The sequence below is a fragment of the Rhinoderma darwinii genome, chromosome 6 (genome assembly GCF_050947455.1).
Source record: "Rhinoderma darwinii isolate aRhiDar2 chromosome 6, aRhiDar2.hap1, whole genome shotgun sequence".
In the NCBI taxonomy this organism is placed as follows: Eukaryota; Metazoa; Chordata; class Amphibia; order Anura; family Rhinodermatidae; genus Rhinoderma; species Rhinoderma darwinii.
The window spans coordinates 38,496,482-38,516,201 of NC_134692.1; the positions used below are offsets into that span (position 1 = coordinate 38,496,482).

General features: G+C 41.2%; 1 protein-coding gene across 3 annotated transcripts in view; it reads right to left on the bottom strand.

The window, feature by feature from the left end:
* Positions 1 to 12,523, bottom strand: part of ZNF385B (zinc finger protein 385B) — a 384,342-nt gene extending 371,819 nt beyond the window's left edge. For 2 of the 3 annotated variants that reach the window (XM_075829528.1, XM_075829525.1), the window contains exons 1-2: positions 12,448 to 12,523; positions 12,155 to 12,233 (exon numbers count right to left, since the gene is read on the bottom strand). The gene's annotated coding sequence lies outside the window, so the exon portion shown is untranslated. Of the gene's footprint in view, positions 1 to 11,595; positions 12,022 to 12,154; positions 12,234 to 12,447 lie in introns of those variants that run through there. The other variant, XM_075829527.1, reaches the window with a different exon arrangement.
* Between the last annotated feature and the right edge of the window lie 7,197 nt (positions 12,524 to 19,720).

Here is a 19,720-nt window from a genome sequence, read left to right on the forward strand (position 1 = left end):
ATTAATTTATTTGGGCGTGGAAATAAAATAAAAATCTTAGGAAATTCATCAAAATACAACTTCTCTGCATCACACTGTGGTAGATGCGTTAAATCGCGCATATAGTGTGACTTAATGCGTTTCTATAGAGGCTTCAGTCACGCGTCTGTTAATCTCTCACGTCGCTCTTCAGTTATGCGACCATTGTCGTCGCCCAGCCCTTGCCTTAGGTGTCTTTTTTTCACAGTTATACATGCTCAATTTTTCTAGTATTGCAATTTAAGAGAAACCGACAACTTTATTTATAAATCTTGTTCATCCTTTTTATAACGTGGAGCCAAAAACTGCATCTTACATTCAAGATGAAACCTTACAATAGATTTATAGAAGATCTATATTCAATTGGTGCCACCGTTTTGTTTTGGATTTGCTTTGCAGCTGCAATTGTTAATACATGCACTTTGGTTTTGCAGTCATTGCCATACTGCATGGTACAGTAGTTTTCCCCCATTGTGTTCAGTGGGATAAAAACACAAAATGTCAGGGTCAGGGGTACTTGAAAAAAATTGGTGCATGTTCTGGAAATCACACATCTCTGTCATAAGGTGTGTATAGAATTTGTAACTTTCCTGTTTACCATTATAAAACCTCTGACCCCTCCAGCAGCAGCCAGAGTGCAAAAAAAAACCCCTAAGGGCATGACCACACGTGGCGGAATTGCTCTGGAATTCCGCTGCGGACAGTCCGCAGCGGAAATCTGCAGCGTACACGTTTCTCCATTGCCTTCCACAGCTTTTTAGTTGTGTTAGTTTACAATTCCGCTGCGGAGCATAGGCTGCGGTGCGGAATTTGGTGTCCGTAGCATACAATGGTTGTTGCGGACGTGTCGCGGACTTGTTGCAGACTCATTGTGTAATTTCTCCATTGACTTCAATGGAGAGTCAAAATTCCACAATGAAGTCCGCAGATGTTATGTAGATGTTATGTGTGCTGCGGAGCGTATTGGTTTTACTACCATGACATTTCTTCATTCTGGCTGGACCTATGTATTTCTAGGTCTACAGCCAGGCTGAGGAAGTCAATGGGGCTCCCGTAATTACGGGTGACTACGTGTGTGCACACGTAATTACGGGAGCGTTGCTAGGCGACGTCAGTAAATAGTTACTGTCCAGGGTGCTGAAAGAGTTAAACAATCGGCAGTTTCAGCACCCTGGACAGTGACTTCCGATCACAATATACATCATACTGTAAAAAAAAAAGAAGTTCATACTTACCGAGAACTCCCTGCTTCTTCCTCCAGTCCAGCCTCCCGGGATGACGTTTCAGTCCAAGTGACGGCTGCAGCCAATCACAGGCCAATCACAGGCTGCAGCGGTCACATGGACTGCCGCGTCATCCAGGGAGGTCAGGCTGGATGGCGAAAGAGGGACGCGTCACCAAGACAACGGCCGGGTAAGTATGAATTTCTTTTTACGTTTACTAGGGAAAGGGCTGTCCCTTCACTTTACCCTGCACTGATAGGGAAAAGGGAAGTACTCTTCCCCTCAATACGCAACGGCTAGTCCGCATCAATTTAATGCCCATTTTTGGCAAAGCCGCAATAGAATTTGCAATGCAGATTCTGTGTGGCATTGATGCGGACAGTGGCGGAAGAACTCCGCCACGTCTGGGCATGCCCTTAGACTACTGTCACACAAGTTTTTTAGTAAAATAATACATGCGTTTCTATGGCTTTTTTTGTGGTGTTTTTTTCCCAAATAGTGTATATTACTACCTGCGTTTTTTTTATGTCGCGATTTTCAAATTGCAAATCATGTGTTTACAATATCATGTGATGCAAAGATTCCTCTTTGCAACACATAATTTATTCTGATAAAGTGCACCATGAGGGTACGAACCTACTCAGCGTGTTCAGGGCAGATATGCTGCGTCAAGCTGTGCAGCGTATCCACGGTTGAGGAAACCGCACCGCAGGTCAATTTATGTGCGTTTTTTCTGCGTTTTGTTTCCGCTGTGTGTGGACGAGGCTTGTTTGAGGGTATGTTCACACGCTGAGCCAAAAACGTCTGAAAATACGGGGCTGTTTTCAAGGGAAAACAGCACCTGATTTTCAGACGTTTTTTGAGCAACTCACGTTTTTCGCTGCGCTTTTCGCGCCGTTTTCGCGCTGTTTTTTCAGCCGTTTTTGGAGCTGTTTTCAATAGAGTCTATGAGAAAACGGCTCCAAAAACGTCCCAAGAAGTGTCCTGCACTTCTTTTGACGAGGCTGTAATTTTACGCGTCGTCTTTTGACAGCTGTCAAACGACGACGCGTAAATTACAGGTCGTCGGCACAGTACGTCGGCAAACCCATTCAGATAAATGGGCAGATGTTTGCCGACGTATTGTAGCCCTATTTTCAGGCGTAAAACGAGTCATAATACGCCTCGTTTACGTCTGAAAATAGGTCGTGTGAACCCAGCCTTAATCTCACCCACACTGCTGCTACTCTAATACGGTGCGGATTTTCCGCAATGAATCCATTGCGGAAAATCCACAGTGTTTACGCTGTGTGTGTTCGTTTCCTCAGAGGAAAAAAAAAAACGATGGAGAAAAACATCAATTTCTGCCTCAAAAAACACCAAACAATGCCCTGCTGTGAATTGAAAAAAAAAAAGAAAAAGAAAGGCCAATGAGTCAAAAAATGCAAGACAAAATAAAAAAAGCCAACAAGAGAAACTAAATTTTTTTACTGTGTTCAATATTTCAGTATTGAGTTTCAACAAAAATCTGGCCACAGATTTTAGCTGGAAAACGGCACAAAAAATGTGGCATTTTTCCTCAAAATGCTGCATGTAAGGCCCCATGCACACAACCGTGCCCGCAATCACGGCCCGTCATTGCGGGCACGGCCGGCCGCCGACTGCCACCTGCATTTTCGGGCCGTGCTCCCATACAAAGTATGGGAGCACGGCCCTCAAAATGCAAAAGAATGGACATGTTCCATAATTTTCTGAACATTTCTATGGCACGGACACCCATCCGTAGCGCTATGGAAAGGTGTCTGCGTTCAATGAAAGTGAATGGGTCCATTTTTGCGGACCGCAATTGCGGTTCGCAAAAACTGAGTTTTCTTACGGTCGTGTGCATGGGGCCTAAAGCCACGCACTGCAGATTTGCTGCAGATTTTGTCTGCATATTTTTAAGCCAAAGACTGGATCTAGGAAAGCAAAACTATAGATAATGTTCCTGGTTTTAGTTAAAAAAAATGTTCGCAAAACCGGCAGCAAATCTGCACTGTGTGAACAAGGCCTTAGTGTGAACTCTGCCGAATAAAGAATGTAGAAAAAAAAGTCACAGAAATGCCCAGCATAGGGAAATTTGTGGTATAATAAAATCACTGCCCCCACCCAGTTAGTGTGCAGCTACACGCGGCAGAATTTGTTGCAGAATCTGAATTTGTTTCATCTGAATGGAACTTGCAGAAATCCATGCACTTGCTGCAGCAACAACCTCATTCAGGTGAATGGAACTGATTTACGGTGGCAGAAACTTTTGTAACATAATCTGCCACGTGTGACTGAACCCTTGTAAACCATGGAGCTGTATGCTACTTACATTAACAGGATTTTTAAAAATCTCCTTAATTTGTACGTAACATCTAGACCGCGTATTTATTCGTGGAGGGGTCAAGTATGAACCAGAAAAATGGTACAATGATTTCATAAAAAATACTGTACTAACCATGGATAGAAATTATAATACACTACGCCGGAACTGTTAATGGCAATATTGAAACATATATCATCCAATAAGAATTTTACATATCACAGCGGCCAAATATTGTTAGTCAACAAGATTTTTTTTTAAATCCCATCCACACAGTGCCTCAGAGCTACTTCAATGGGAAAAAAAAACATGATGGGAAAAACGCATGTAAAAATATTTGATCAATATTTTATACTTAATAAATAAAAGTTTCCCATAGAATCAGTTGAAGGAAAAAACATGACTGTGATTGATACAAAGCTATGGTAAAACTATGGTAAAGCTATGGTAAAAATCACATGTATTACTATGTGGTTTTAGGTGCAAATTTTTGTGGTACATCAGCAGAGCGACTTTGCGGCGCACTGTGACTACTACAACCTAGTTTGAATATTGACAGTACAGTGTATTGTGTGGGACATTTCCAAATACAATATACTCGATGTATAAACCACCTCTGAGGAGGAAGATAGGAATAATGACCTGCCTATGTGCAACCTCCAGGAGATCCAACCAGAACTGGGGTCCATAATAGTCAAAATAAGATTCCTTTATTTAAAAAATCTAATAAATGACGTGTTTTTCGAGTCAGTATCACTAGTTCATCAGATGGAGGGGGTGAGCCATATGAAATAATACATTAAAAGTACTTTAGGAATGTGCCAATTTGGGCAGCATTTTCCTGTATTGCATTAACACTTTTTAGATGCAGGGGATCTTTATGATCGGGCTCCGTTTGTATCTACAGTTCCCAGATCCAATGCCTTCAGGTTTAGCTAAAGTAGCTAAATGTCACAAGTGGGTGAATCCCTAATCCGGCATATGGCAAATGTCCTAAATAGAATGCAACTTTAATCTGGAACCGAATAGGCCAAAATTACTGTGGATCTGGAATCCACAAAAAATATCTCAAAACGAGATTTTCAGAAACGTCTAACATGGCAACATTGCCTTTTACTATAGCTGGTGTTGTACATTTCGACACATGTCTCTATGACCAAGACGTCTTAGTTGAAAGACAGAGTTATATTATTTCCCACTACCAACACTTTTTATAAATTAACCCTAATATGTGCACATAACAGCTCTTGCTAAGTCGATCCAATGAAAAGACGAGAAATGTTGCTGGTATATACTGTAGATATGCTTCATTCATACAATAGTCAATCAAAGACTAGACAGCAACACTTATATGTCAAATTTATGTCATGGAGGAGGGTAAGGTGTGATACTAAATGAAGAAGTAAAAAATATGAATTCTCAGGCAAGATTAATCACAGTCTATATATAAGAAGCTTGTCAAGGAGAAATATTATTCTATAAATACCCAAGATTCTGCGTAATCTACTGTACATCTAAAGTGATTGACCAAACCACGTACAGTAAACAAACCGCAGAACGTTGCTGCCCACAATGTGACTTTGAAATGATGAAGTGATTCAGGAATTATTGCCTCCTGTGCTCATTTCAACCTGCGCTTCATCCCATAATGGCCAACATTTACTTTTCTAAATAAAGATATTTTATTTTTAGACACAAATTAACATATACGTATCTTCTTGTGAAAACAGGCAAATCTTTATCACCTCATGAAGTAGCTACTTGTTATAACACATAACCTTCAACCATTAAGAAAAAACATATTCACATGGCACATATATCATAAAATGAAAGCCTAAGGGTATGTTCACATGCAGTGACCAGAAACGTCTGAAAATACGGAGCTGGTTTCAGGCGAAAACAGCTCCTGATATTCAGAAGTTTTTTTATCAACTCGCGTTTTCGAGCGATTTTTACGGCCGTTTTTGGAGCTGTTTTTCAATGGAGTCGATGAAAAACGGCTCCAAAAACTTCCCAAGAAGTGTCCTGCACTTCTTTTGACGAGCCATCATTTTACGCGCCATATTTTGACAGCGACGCGTAAAATAAAGGCTCGTGGGAACAGAACATCGTAATTCCCATTGAAAGCAATGGCCAGATATTTGTAGACGTATTAGGGGCGTTTTTCAGGTGTAATTCGAGTCATTAAACGCCCGAATTACGTCTGAAACCACTGCGTCTGAACATACCCTAATTCTCACAAACGTATATCGTATATCACGTCCACTTAAATAACTGACAGCACACTGACCAATGCAATTCAAAGGAGCTATTTACACATCCGTGTTTTTCACTGAGCGTGAGTCCATTGCGTAAAACGCATTCTATGTTTTATTCTGGTCTGTTTTTGCAGATCAGACTTGCCTATTGAAGTCGATGGGTGCATGAAAAGCATGGAAGCAAACTGACGACATCCATGTGCTGTCCGTTTTTCATGCATCAGTTGCTAAAGGAATGCAGAGGAAAAAGAAAAAGGAAATCCAGGATAGAATAGAAACATGGAAACCACACCAACGCAATATGGACGGTCACATGCGTCAAAAACGGCCTTTTTCATGTCAATGCAAAACGTACACGCTCGTGTCAATAAGGCCTAACTCAGAGGTGACTGATGTTACCCCCAAAATCCCACCCGCCTCTTTTTACGCTCATTATATTCAAAGGGTCTGGGATTCTGAGATGCAGTATGGGGAGCGGTTTGCCGGAGTCCTTACACTGGGGAGAAGATGGTCAATGGTACTTTTCTTTCCTTGACTAACAAAATTGAGGATCTGGAGCCAAAACTGGTTTGTTGTAACCCTATACACCCATCAGTTTGAGAAAAAACCTCCATGGGCCTCCATTTGAAATTGGAGTTAAACGTAGATAAAGCAAGGGCCCATAGGCTTCCATAGGTACTGTTTTGCGGATCTATAATATAGGCCTTAGGTCCAAGAGATAGACCAAAGTTAGAATGCGGAGGCAGAGAGACAATCAGTCTATTCTGAAATAAACACAATACAGATACAAATATGTGACTGACAGAAGTCAATGACACGTCACTGCCAAAGCACTATAGGCAGAAGACTTTGGTGAACTGTTTGCATATAATCCAGGAAAATCTCCCAAATATATATGGTGATGTGCCCATAGACTTTAATGGTCAAACATATACCTAAAGGGTGTATTTTTTACATAAATAAGGCCAGCATATGCCGATATCCCGCAGTCCCAACTGTATTAGGGCGGGTTCACACATAGCGGAATTTCACTTAAATTCCGCTGCGGACACTCCGCAGCGTTAATCCGCAGCGGAGCCGTTTCTCCATTGACTTTCACTTTAATTTAGCAGTGTTCGTTTACACGATGCGTACAATTCCGCTGCGGAGCATAGGCTGCGGAGCGGAATTTGGTGTCCGCAGCATGCTCTGTCTGTTGCGGAGCAGTGGCGGACTGGTTGCGGACTCATGGCGGAATTTCTCCATTGACTTCAATGGAGAGTCAAAATTCCGCAATGAAGTCCGCAGATCTTATGTGTGCTGCGGAGCGTATTGTTTTTACTACCATGACATTTCTTCATTCTGGCTGGACCTATGTATTTCTAGGTCTACAGCCAGACTGAGGAAGTCAATGGGGCTCCCGTAATGACGGGAGCGTTGCTAGGAGACGTCTGTAAATAGTCACTGTCCAGGGTGCTGAAAGAGTTACGCGATCGGCAGTAACTGTTTCTGCACCCGGGACAGTGACTACCGATCTCAATATACATGTATCTGTAAAAAAAAATATAAGTTCATACTTACCGAGAACTCCCTGCGTCTGTCTCCAGTCCGGCCTCCCAGGATGACGTTTCAGTGTAAGTGACGGCTGCAGCCAATCACAGGCCAAGCACAGGCTGCAGCGGTCACATGGACTGGAGCGTCATCCAGGGAGGTCGGGCCGGATGCCGAAAGAGGGACGCGTCACCAAGACAACGGGCGGTAAGTATGAATTTCTTTGACTTTCACTAGGGAAAGTGCTGTCCCTTCTCTCTATCCTGCACTGATAGGGAGAAGGGAAGCACTTTTCCTGCAGTCCGCAGCGGCCAGTCCGCATCAATTTTCTGCACATTTTGTGCAGATCCGCTGCAGAATCTGCAACGCAGATTCTGTGCGGCATTGATGCGGACAGTTGCGGAGGAATTCCGCCATGTGTGGTCATGCCCTTAAAAGACACAGTTGTTTGCGATATTAAATACAATTGTATACGGAAAAAAACCTTATACTGTGCAGTACAGTATATGTTTTTTTTTTTAACGGCAGTCAATAGCAGACATATACTACTGCATAAGGCATTAAAGGGGTAATCCGGTTACAACAAGTTGCCCCCTATCCGTAGGGTAGGGGTAACTTGCTAATTGGTGGGTGTCCGACAGCTGGGACTCCCACCATTTACATGAACTGGGGTCCCATACCCCCGTTTGAACGAATCAGCAGGTCGCTCATGCACACTGCCGCTCTATTCATTCTCTATGGGAGCGCCGGAGATAGTCCAGTACAGCGTTTGGCTATTTCCGGCGTTGCCATAGAGAATGAATGGAGCGGCAGTGTGCATGAGCGATCTGCCGCTCTGTTCAAATGGGGGTACTGGATCCCCGTTCGCGTAAACGGTGGGGGTCCCAGCTGTCGGACACCCACCGATCTGCAAGTCATCCTTGTAACTTGTTATAACCGGAATACCCCTTCAAGTTACATTCGTCTGTTCATACATTTGTCAGAACCATTTCAAATTAACATAAATAACAAACACGTTCATTTTTATTTTGGCTTAATTGTGATGTCACCAATGTGTAGGAAAAACTTACTGCATTGCCTTCACTTAGCGAGTTACTATTATACACATACCATATAGCCACTGACAATTAAATTACTGGTTTGACACTGCTACATCTGTATGTTAGCTTTTTTATTACCTTAAAATGGTCATTTAGATATATATTTATGGCTATTACTTGCTTACTTTTTCATACACGCTCACGTGTATATATATATATATATAATGTTATACCTTTATAAGTGACCCAGTGAAGCACCTTTCTGCAAATCTTTATTTTTAGCCCTCCAACCAGTTCACCACAATCTGATATTCTCTTTCTACTACCTCCCTTCATTCCCTCCCATTGCCCTTGACTCAGATACTTGTTCTTGGTTCTGCTGTGATGGTTAAAAGGAATATCTCGCTGCGTTCACTCCTCCCCTTGCGCAGAAACTCCTAATCATCACCTAAAGAGAGCAAAACTTCAAACAGCACAGCATTAAGGCGCAGATATTGCTGGAGTATTTGCAAGGTTCAAAACGAACCTCCCTGAAGCATACGGCAAATGTCTCACTTTGAATCTAGATCACACACCGCTCCGGAAATCTAATTTCAGACTTAGTTGCTAAATGTGTAACATCAGTCCCAATATTTGAAAGGTTACACAGCACAGCAGGTTTCATCAAAGTGTGATTAACACACTGCATTCCAGTAGAGGATTGAATGGCCTTCTTCTTCAATATACTTAGATACAAGCTTATTAAATTTAAATGATTCTGTATACACCTTGGTCAGGGGATCTGTCACACGTATACCTAATTACCTGAGACACTCCTAGTACAACCTCATCCAATAAATATGAGCCTGGACATGAAAATAGATCTGTTTCTAACACAGTCAAGACCTTGCCAACCAAAGCCGGTAAAGAAAAAAACATTAAAAAAAATAAAAAATGTATAATGATATATATTTTTAAAAATCAACTTCAACAACACACAATTGTGCAGCCACAAGTTGACTTTGTGAGCGATCCACTTTAATCAACTTCAATGTCAGATCGTCAGCCCAGTGTAAAAAATAGGGCATTCCCATGAATTATTAGGGCGGGTTCACACATGGCGGAATTGCACTTAAATTCCGCTGCGGACACTCCGCAGCGTTAATCCGCAGCGGAGCCGTTTCTACATTGACTTTCACTTTAATTTAGCAGTGTTCGTTTACACGATGCGTACAATTCCGCTGCGGAGCATAGGCTGCGGAGCGGAATTTGGTGTCCGCAGCATGCTCTGTCTGTTGCGGAGCAGTGGCGGACTCATGGCGGAATTTCTCCATTGACTTCAATGGAGATTCAAAGTTCCGCAATGAAGTCCGCAGCTGTCATGCACATGTCATGTGTGCTGCGGATGCGTCTTGCTTTTTTTACTTGACATTTCTTCATTCTGGCTGGACCTATGTATTTCTAGGTCTACAGCCAGACTGAGGAAGTCAATGGGGCTCCCGTAATGACGGGAGCGTTGCTAGGAGACGTCAGTAAATAGTCACTGTCCAGGGTGCTGAAAGAGTTACGCGATCGGCAGTAACTGTTTCTGCACCCGGGACAGTGACTACCGATCCCAATATACATGTATCTGTAAAAAAAAATGAAGTTCGTACTTACCGAGAACTCCCTGTTTCTGTCTCCAGTCCGGCCTCCCAGGATGACGTTTCAGTGTAAGTGACGGCTGCAGCCAATCACAGGCCAAGCACAGGCTGCAGCGGTCACATGGACTGGCGCGTCATCCAGGGAGGTCGGGCTGGATGCCGAAGGAGGGACGCGTCATAAAGACAACGGGCGGTAAGTATGAATTTCTTTTACTTTCACTAGGGAAAGTGCTGTCCCTTCTCTCTATCCTGCACTGATAGGGAGAAGGGAAGCACTTTTCCCGCAGTCCGCAGCAGCTAGTCCGCATCAATTTTCTGCACATTTTGTGCAGATCCGCAGCCGTAATCCGCAACCCGGATTAGGTGCGGCATTGATGCGGACAGTTGCGGAGGAATTCCGCCATGTGTGGTCATGCCCTTAGTGTGTATCACAGAGCAGTAGAACATTTAGCAGACGTTCCATGGCTAGCAGTCATCCGTGGGCATTTGCCAGTGATTTGCGAAAAAGATGCTCATCCCACTATTCTAGGTCAAAAACGACAAAACCTTCTGACGTAATGAGGCACTAAGGCTCTATAGGGACACAGCACAGCTACGTTTTTGGGATGTAGCTGGCTGAGTTTGTCAGATGTACTGTAGAAACACTGTGTTTGTTAGATGTAGCAGTGCTGAGTTATGACATATGTAGATGAGCGGACTTTGTCAGATATACCAGCACTGTGTTTTTCAGGTTTAGCAGTGCTGAGTTATGTCATATGTAGCTGAGCTGAGTTTGATACGTTTACAATAGAACTGCGGTTAAACTCACTGCAATATCAACACGGGGAATTAAAGAACAAATCCAGCTAGCTGATACATACATACATATATATATATATATATATATATATATATATATATATATATATATATATATATATATATATACACAGGAAAACACATCTTTCAATACTTTTCACTAGTTTTTATTACACCACATAACTATAATTTTTAGTTCCTGATTAACTTTTGCATTAAACCAGTGTTTTAAGATACTAAAAAACTAGAGCGTAATAATATTTGCACCACAGACATATAAAAAGCCTATATTACATACTGTAAACATAAAAGAGTATATACAATGTAAACAATACAAGCAGCGCAGATTAACAGACAATACAATAATCCCATACAAGGAAGTATTGAGGGCAATACAACGCAGATTTAACCTATTTCCAAGCGGAATCTGGGTTTTGGCCAATGCACTAAGCACAGGGCATTCATAGGCACGGACTCTTATTGTAACTGACAGATCCCATCTAGTACTTTTCTCCCTAGTTTGTGTCACACAGCATGTGACACAATTAAAGCCACGGGATTGTTTTCCCATCTGCCAGGGATGCCCGCTATGATATACACAGAGAAGACAACAGGACAAAGCCACAGAAGTTAAATCGCCTGTTGTAAGAATGTGACAAAATGTAACAGAGTAGAAGAAAATATCATCATCCTCATCCTCAGTGCTGCATCCCACAGCAATGCAAAATCAACTTGTCTATTAGGTCTGAGGGGGAGGCTGGAGGTGACAAGATGTCTTACCTTTGCTGGCTATTGAGCAGTAGGGACAGGCTGGAGAGGATCACCGGTAGTTGTGGTGGCAGCTGTAGCAGCAGTAGTTTTGTTTGTTGATGCTGTTCACCCAGATCTTGTTCCTTACTCAGCCCAGTCTCTGTCCTTTTCGTCCTCCAGGCAGCACAGCATGGGTTAACTCCTGAGCCCCACCCACAGAATATTAACATTTAAAAATTCTATGTAGTTATGAAGCACCGTCAGTTACTCATAAAAGGACGTGCAGGCTTTACCGCACCAATATTTACTATAAAAAATATACATATATATATATAAAAAAAGAAAAAATAGAATAAATCAAATGTAGAATTTCCACCGTAAAAAATCCAGTATGTCTCTCATGAACTAACTTTTACTATACAAATTGAAGTAACAGCCCCCCAAGTGGGCTCTGAGTGATGCTGTGAGCTGAAGCTCCTTTTTCTCTGTCCATCACCTGGCGCAGTACGCTTGCGTATCACATGAGACTCAAGTCTGAGCACCCCTAGTGCAAGGCTGTGAGAGAGGGAAAGTTAAAATGTTTACTCACGGAATTCTCTTCTGCTTCAGTCTTAAAGGCAGCAAAGCATGGGTTAACTCCCGAGTCCAACCCACAAGACCTGTAGCCACTGCAAGTAAGAACATAATTATTATTTACCTATAAATGACATCCCCTCCCATCACCCCCCCCCCTCCTTCTTGTTTTATTCTTCTTTCTCATGTTGCTCCATATACATGTTGGTATCAAGTCAGGACAGAGGAGGAATTACAGGCAGGATACATGTGTGTAGGTGAATGCTTTCCCTTACAGAGTCTCCCCTGAATATCACCGAAGAGTTTTACCTATATAAAGCAGCAGGATTGACAGAATGGGGGCTGCTTGCTCCTGTTTGCCGGGTGCCGTGGTGCCCAGCATTGTATTGTGCCTGGAAGGTTAGCAGGCTGAATGTTCATCCTCGCTCTCTGGAATTTTTTCCGAGGCTAGCTACCTCTAGTGGCCACCTAGAGCACACAGCCAGTCATTTACTATATTCTATCTCTCGTATTCTATTTTTACAAATGTGGGATACGAATAGAAATAACAACTCCGACAGAGATAAGCCCCGTAAGAACCAAGCCAATTGTGGCCTTAACCCCTTGGAGACACTGCCAATTTTAATTTTTTTAATTTTAGTTTTCCGTCGTCTCAATTCAAGAGCCATAACTTTTTATTTTTCTCATCGACATTGCTTTTCGCAGGACGAGTTGCCGTTTTTAAAGGCAACATTCAATGTACCATATAATGTACTGAGAAACTGAAAAACAATGGAATGGGGAAAAAACAGCAATACCGATATTGTTTTTGGGTTTAGTTTATACAGTGGTCACGGGGCAGTAAAAACAACAGGTTGCCTAGTTTGGACAAAACGGAAACTCTTTTGCTAAAGGGACCTTCCGTACCGCTATGGTCCTCGGCTTTCCCGTTTCGGTGGAAATCCTCTGCACTCAGATATTTGGGGGTACAAATAACTAAACAGCCAATTAAACTATATAGGCTTAACATATCCCAATATATCTAACAATTAGAGAAAAGATTAAACAGTTGGAAAAACTTCACTCTCTCCTACTTAAGATGACAGAGTTTCCCAAACTCCTATCTCCTACATACGTTTCCAATTTATTTGACACCAGCGGATGAAAAACTGATTAATTTTCTTTATAGGACTTTTATGGAGCGAGGGAAACCCTGTATAGCTTATCATATTTTACAGCAGCCGAGAGCTAATGGGGGGATTCATTTTCCTAGTATCAAACATTATAATTTGGCGCCGTTAATACGCTTTGTCTCTGACTAGCTTCATGATACTTCATGTTACATGTCCACTCCTCTTGACTCCAGTCTCTTCCCAGGCCAGTCACTAGTAGCTCTCCTACACCTTCCCTTTAACCAGCTATCTATCAGTGGAAAACGAGGAGTAACCATTTACTTTTTAACGCATGGCAAAATAGCAGACATGAATTTCAACTCTCACCTTGACTGTCTCTTCACCTGCCATTGATATGTAACCCTAACTTCCACAATGGCAACCCTCATGGCATCTTTCGTAGATGGCATGCAATGGGACTTACCTCAATAAGATACTTTGTTCATATGTTAGAGAAAAGGATGCTTACGCTGTCTGAACTACGGTTGAAATTTCCGGACATACCAATAGACCCCTTCCATTATTTACATGCCAGAAGCTATATCACAACTGTCTTAACGCAATTACCGAATCGGGAATGGAACCCGTATCTTTTCCAATGCTTCTCTAGACAAAACATACCTAAAGGTCAAATAACAAGGAATTATCAGTTCCTACACCTGCCACTGGACTATGCTATAACTCAAACGCCATTGACAAAATGGCAAATTGATGATCAATCGCTTACTTATCCGGTCATTTTGAAAGATTTGGAACAAGCTCATAAATTTCTTCCCTCGGCTCGATTTCTAGAAATCAGACTCAAAATAGCACATAGATCTTATTTAACTCCTCTTGTAGGCCATAGAATAGGTTTATATCCCACCGCTCAATGTTTTAAATGTCACGCCATGGATGCTAAACTTTATCATTGTCTTTGGGCCTGCCCTAATATTTAGATTTTTTTTGGTCCCGTATTTGCTCCCAAACGACTCAAAATCTCAAACTACACTCCTAACAGAGCACTGTGGGCAATTTGTGGTTAATTAGACCCAGTCCTACATAGATGTTCCCAGGGGGGATATAGACTACTACACTATGTGGCAGCAGCAGGTGTGAAGGCCATTTTACAAACCTGGCTACAAGACCAGGCCCCACCTTTTAAATTGTTTCTTAACAAATTTTCATATTTATTTAAGATGGATTGGATGGAGGCGTCCCTCCATAAAGAACTCCAACTTGAGAAGTTCTTTGCCACCTTTATATCACAGCTTTCACAGCGAATTTGGACGGATGTTAAAGATTGCTTTCAACACACTATCTGGTTTCAGGAACAGATACTTTTAGGATTCACACCAGTGTGAGGGTGTACAGGATTCTGGATTAATTTGGATGTTGGTGTGAGTCGTGCACTTTGCGTGTTCTCTTCTCTCGGACACCCTTACAGTGTTTACAATGGCGTGGGCGGAGATGGGCGATTGGCTTGCCCCCGTCCCACCTCTTTGCTCATGGTCGCATTAAGCTTTGTCTGAGAGTCAGGGAAGCATGGTCTTTACTTTTGAACGTTGCTGATGAGGCGGGAGATATCGTTCTGAAGACAGGCTAACTTGTTCATGTTTGTTTCCTCCCTTTCCTTCCCCTTCCCTCTTCTCCCCTGGATAATAATTCAAGATATTTTGACCCCTTGATGTGCACCCTGCAAGACCAGTAATCTAGTTGTAGCCACAACATGTCTCCCCCCCCCCCCCCATTAGATTTGTTTTTTTTTTGTAGTTGTGCCATATTTTTTTTATTTTCTTATAATGGATTTTATTTGTGCTTCGGGAAATGTTCAAAGTTTTGAATACTTAGAACCCAACCCTGATCTATATTTCCCCACAACTTTGTCTCTGACCTGTTTGGAGAGCTCCTTGGTCTCAGGTCCTTGGTGGTGTTGCAGAATCAGGAGCCTTTCAGAACAGATGTACAGTGAAGGAAATAAGTATTTGATCCCTTGCTGATTTTGTAAGTTTGCCCACTGTCAAAGACATGAACAGTCTAGAATTTTTAGGCTAGGTTAATTTTACCAGTGAGAGATAGATTATATATAAAAAAAAAAAACAGAAAATTACATTGTCAAAATTATATATATTTATTTGCGTTGTGCACAGAGAAATAAGTATTTGATCCCTTTGGCAAACAAGACTTAATACTTGGTGGCAAAACCCTTGTTGGCAAGCACAGCAGTCAGACGTTTTTGTAGTTGATGATGAGGTTTGCACACATGTTAGATGGAATTTTGGCCCACTCCTCTTTGCAGATCATCTGTAAATCATTAAGATTTCAAGGCTGTCGCTTGGCAACTCGGATCTTCAGCTCCCTCCATAAGTTTTTGATGGGATTAAGGTCTGGAGACTGACTAGGCCACTCCATGACCTTAATGTGCTTCTTTTTGAGCCACTCCTTTGTTGCCTTGGCTGTATGTTTTGGGTCATTGTCGTGCTGGAAGACCCAGCCACGAGCCATTTTTAATGTCCTGGTGGAGGGAAGGAGGTTGTCACTCAGGATTTGACGGTACATGGCTCCATCCATTCTCCCATTGATGCGGTGAAGTAGTCCTGTGCCCTTAGCAGAGAAACACCCCCAAAACATAATGTTTCCACCTCCATGCTTGAGTGTTCTTTGGGTCATAGGCAGCATTTCTCTTCCTCCAAACACGGCGAGTAGAGTTAATGCCAAAGAGCTCAATTTTAGTCTCATCTGACCACAGCACCTTCTCCCAATCACTCTCAGAATCATCCAGATGTTCATTTGCAAACTTCAGACGGGCCTGTACATGTTGCTTCTTGATCAGGGGGACCTTGCGGGCACTGCAGGATTTTAATCCATTACGGCGTAATGTGTTACCAATGGTTTTCTTGGTGACTGTGGTCCCTGCTGCCTTGAGATCATTAACAAGTTCCCCCCGTGTAGTTTTCGGCTGAGCTCTCATCTTCCTCAGGATCAAGGATACCCCACGAGGTGAGATTTTGCATGGAGCCCCAGATCGATGTCGATTGACAGTCATTTTGTATGTCTTCCATTTTCTTACTATTGCACCAACAGTTGTCTCCTTCTCACCCAGCGTCTTACTTATGGTTTTGTAGCCCATTCCAGCCTTGTGCAGGTCTATGATCTTGTCCCTGACATCCTTAGAAAGCTCTTTGGTCTTGCCCATGTTGTAGAGGTTAGAGTCAGACTGATTAATTGAGTCTGTGGACAGGAGTCTTTTATACAGGTGACCATTTAAGACCGCTGTCTTTAATGCAGGCACCAAGTTGATTTGGAGCGTGTAACTGGTCTGGAGGAGGCTGAACTCTTAATGGTTGGTAGGGGATCAAATACTTATTTCTCTGTGCATAATGCAAATAAATATATATAATTTTGACAATGTGTTTTTCTTTTTTTTTTTCATATAATCTATCTCTCACTGGTAAAATTAACCTAGCCTAAAAATTCTAGACTGTTCATGTCTTTGACAGTGGGCAAACTTACAAAATCAGCAAGGGATCAAATACTTATTTCCTTCACTGTATTTATACTGACATCATGTGACTGATCATGTGACACTTTGATTGCACACAGGGGGACCTTATTCTACTAATTATATGACTTCTGAATTTAATTGTTTTGACCAGAACTTATTTAAGGGTTTCATAGCAAAGGGCGGGAATAAATATGCACTCACAACTGTTAAATTTTTAGTTATTTCTTTTTTATTAATTTTTTTCGTTCTACTGTAAGAAGTTGGACTATTTTGTCAGGTCCATTACATTCAGGTCGTAATGCAAGAAAACAGGAAAAACACTAAAGTGGTAAATACTTTTGCATGGCACTACAGCTCAGTCCCAGTCAAGTAAATTTGCAGACCTGCAATACCAGACACAGCCCATGGACGAGAGTGGCGCTGTTTATGGAAGAAAGAGGCCATGCTTTTCTAATCTTATACAACCTTTTCAACCACTATCATACAAATAATATACTTGTACAAGTAATTTTAGAAAATATTCCTATGGATGTTACCAATACTTGTGTGAGGTATCATATGAGAAATCCATATATGTGGTATAACTTTGATATTTTTTCAGCTTTTGCCTATTGTAGTCAAAGGGAAGGAAACAAAAAATACCCGAGTTAGGACATGCCATGGTCTAGAAAACACAACATAATCATAGGGAAGATTTCTGCATGATATATAGTTAGTGTAGGTCGAAATGTGCTGTAATTGTAAGGACAGAATCTATAGCACATGGGTTTATTTTATTGACAGGGACATATCATCCCCTAGGGCATCAGTACACTAAGAGCTGCGTCCAGTCATGGAGATACAAGTGAATCTGTATGCAAACGAAATGATTAGAAGGTTAATTTGGGAATTGTATATTTATAAAGGAAGAAATCAAATTCACACTGTATGTTTGTAATTTACAACTTACATAAGAAAATAATAATAATAATTTAAAAAAATATGATATTTTGAAGCTATGGTATACAGTAATATCATTATAAAAAAATCTGGAGTGCTGTGTGTTACATACTAGTCCTTCTCAATGAATTAGAATATCATCAAAATTATTTCAGTAATTCAATTAAAAAAGTGAAACTCATATATTATATAGATTCATTACACACAGAGTGATCTATTTCCAGCATTTTTTTCTTTTAATGTTGATGATTATGGTAACAGTAAATGAAACACAAAAATGAGTCTCTCTGAAAATTTGAATATTATAAAAGCCCAATTTCAAAACTGAATTTTAATACCGAAATGTTGGCCTACTGAAAAGTATGTACAGTATATTCATTAACTGTTAGCCATAATCTTCAACATTAAAAGAAAAAAATTCTGGAAATAGATCCCTCTGTGTGTAATGAATCTATATAATATATGAGTTTCACTTTTTGAATTGAATTACTGAAATAAATTAACTTTTTGATGATATTCTAATTCATTGAGAAGGACTAGTAAGCCTTTCAGTGCAGTTCATACATACCATGATATAAGACAATGGAAATGACACATATTTAATAAAGCTGGCCATAAATAGAAGAACTTGTATTCCCCCTATCGTCCATAAACCACTGTGTTCCAAAGTATCCCAAAAAAGGTTGATAATAACAATGCAAATTACATTGTAGAACCAATATCCTACGTCCCATGTTCATGGAACACAATAACAACCAACAGAGTTTTCCCATGAATAACATTTGCCACCACAGCATGCTCACTTGGCTATTGACATATATTTTATAGATATGTATGGATCGGGTCATGTGCACGCTCAACCATTATTCCAAACAACAACTGCCCACCATGGTCGTCCACAGGAGAAGGAACTAGCAGTCTCAGTCTTGGTCAGATTCACAGTATATTTCCACAATCCCTCGAACACTAGTTATGTACAGAGCGAGGTTGTTTGCAAACAACGTGGATCTGCTCAGCTCCTGCTCTTTCCAGATCCTGCCTCATGTAGTGCTAGGATCCCTGCAAGACAAAACCTAATAAATAGAACCTTTACATAAGGTTTTACTCTTGGTGAAGACACAAAGTACCTTCACTGATATACAGGGTGGGCCATTTATATGGATACACCTAAATAAAATGGGAATGGTTGGTGATATTAACTTCCTGTTTGTGGCACATTAGTATATGGGAGGGGGGAAACTTTTCAAGCTGGGTGTTGACCATGGCGGCCATTTTGAAGTCGGCCATTTTGTATCCAACTTTAGTTTTTTCAATGGGAAGAGGGTCATGTGAAACATCAAACTTATCGAGAATTTCACAAGAAAAACATTGGTGTGCTTAGTTTTAACGTTACTTTATTCTTTCATGAGTTATTTACAAGTTTCTGACCACTTATAAAATGTGTTCAAAGTGGTCAGAAACTTGTAAATAACTCATGAAAGAATAAAGTAACGTTAAAACCAAGCACACCATTGTTTTTCTTGTCAAACTCTCGATAAGTTTGATGTGTCACATGACCCTCTTCCCATTGAAAAAACTAAAGTTGGATACAAAATGGCCGACTTCAAAATGGCCGCCATGGTCAACACCCAGCTTGAAAAGTTTCCCCCCTCCCATATACTAATGTGCCACAAACAGGAAGTTAATATCACCAACCATTACCATTTTATTTAGGTGTATCCATATAAATGGCCCACCCTGTAGTGAATATATTTCACAGCACTCAATGTTACTGCTCAATAATGATCGCTGGTATCTGCAGAGGAATTAAAATGGTTTTGAAGGACCGAAACGTCCAGTAGATCTATTACTGGACCCCTAACGGACTAACGCTTCAATGGACTAACCATATATGTGACTAATTCGAAGTGTGCTTTCATTTGTGAATGTTCTCACTTAGTCTTGGACGCGTTATTGAGAATACAGTGGAATTTATTTGCAGAGTTGATGGACCTTATTGGGTCTTTCA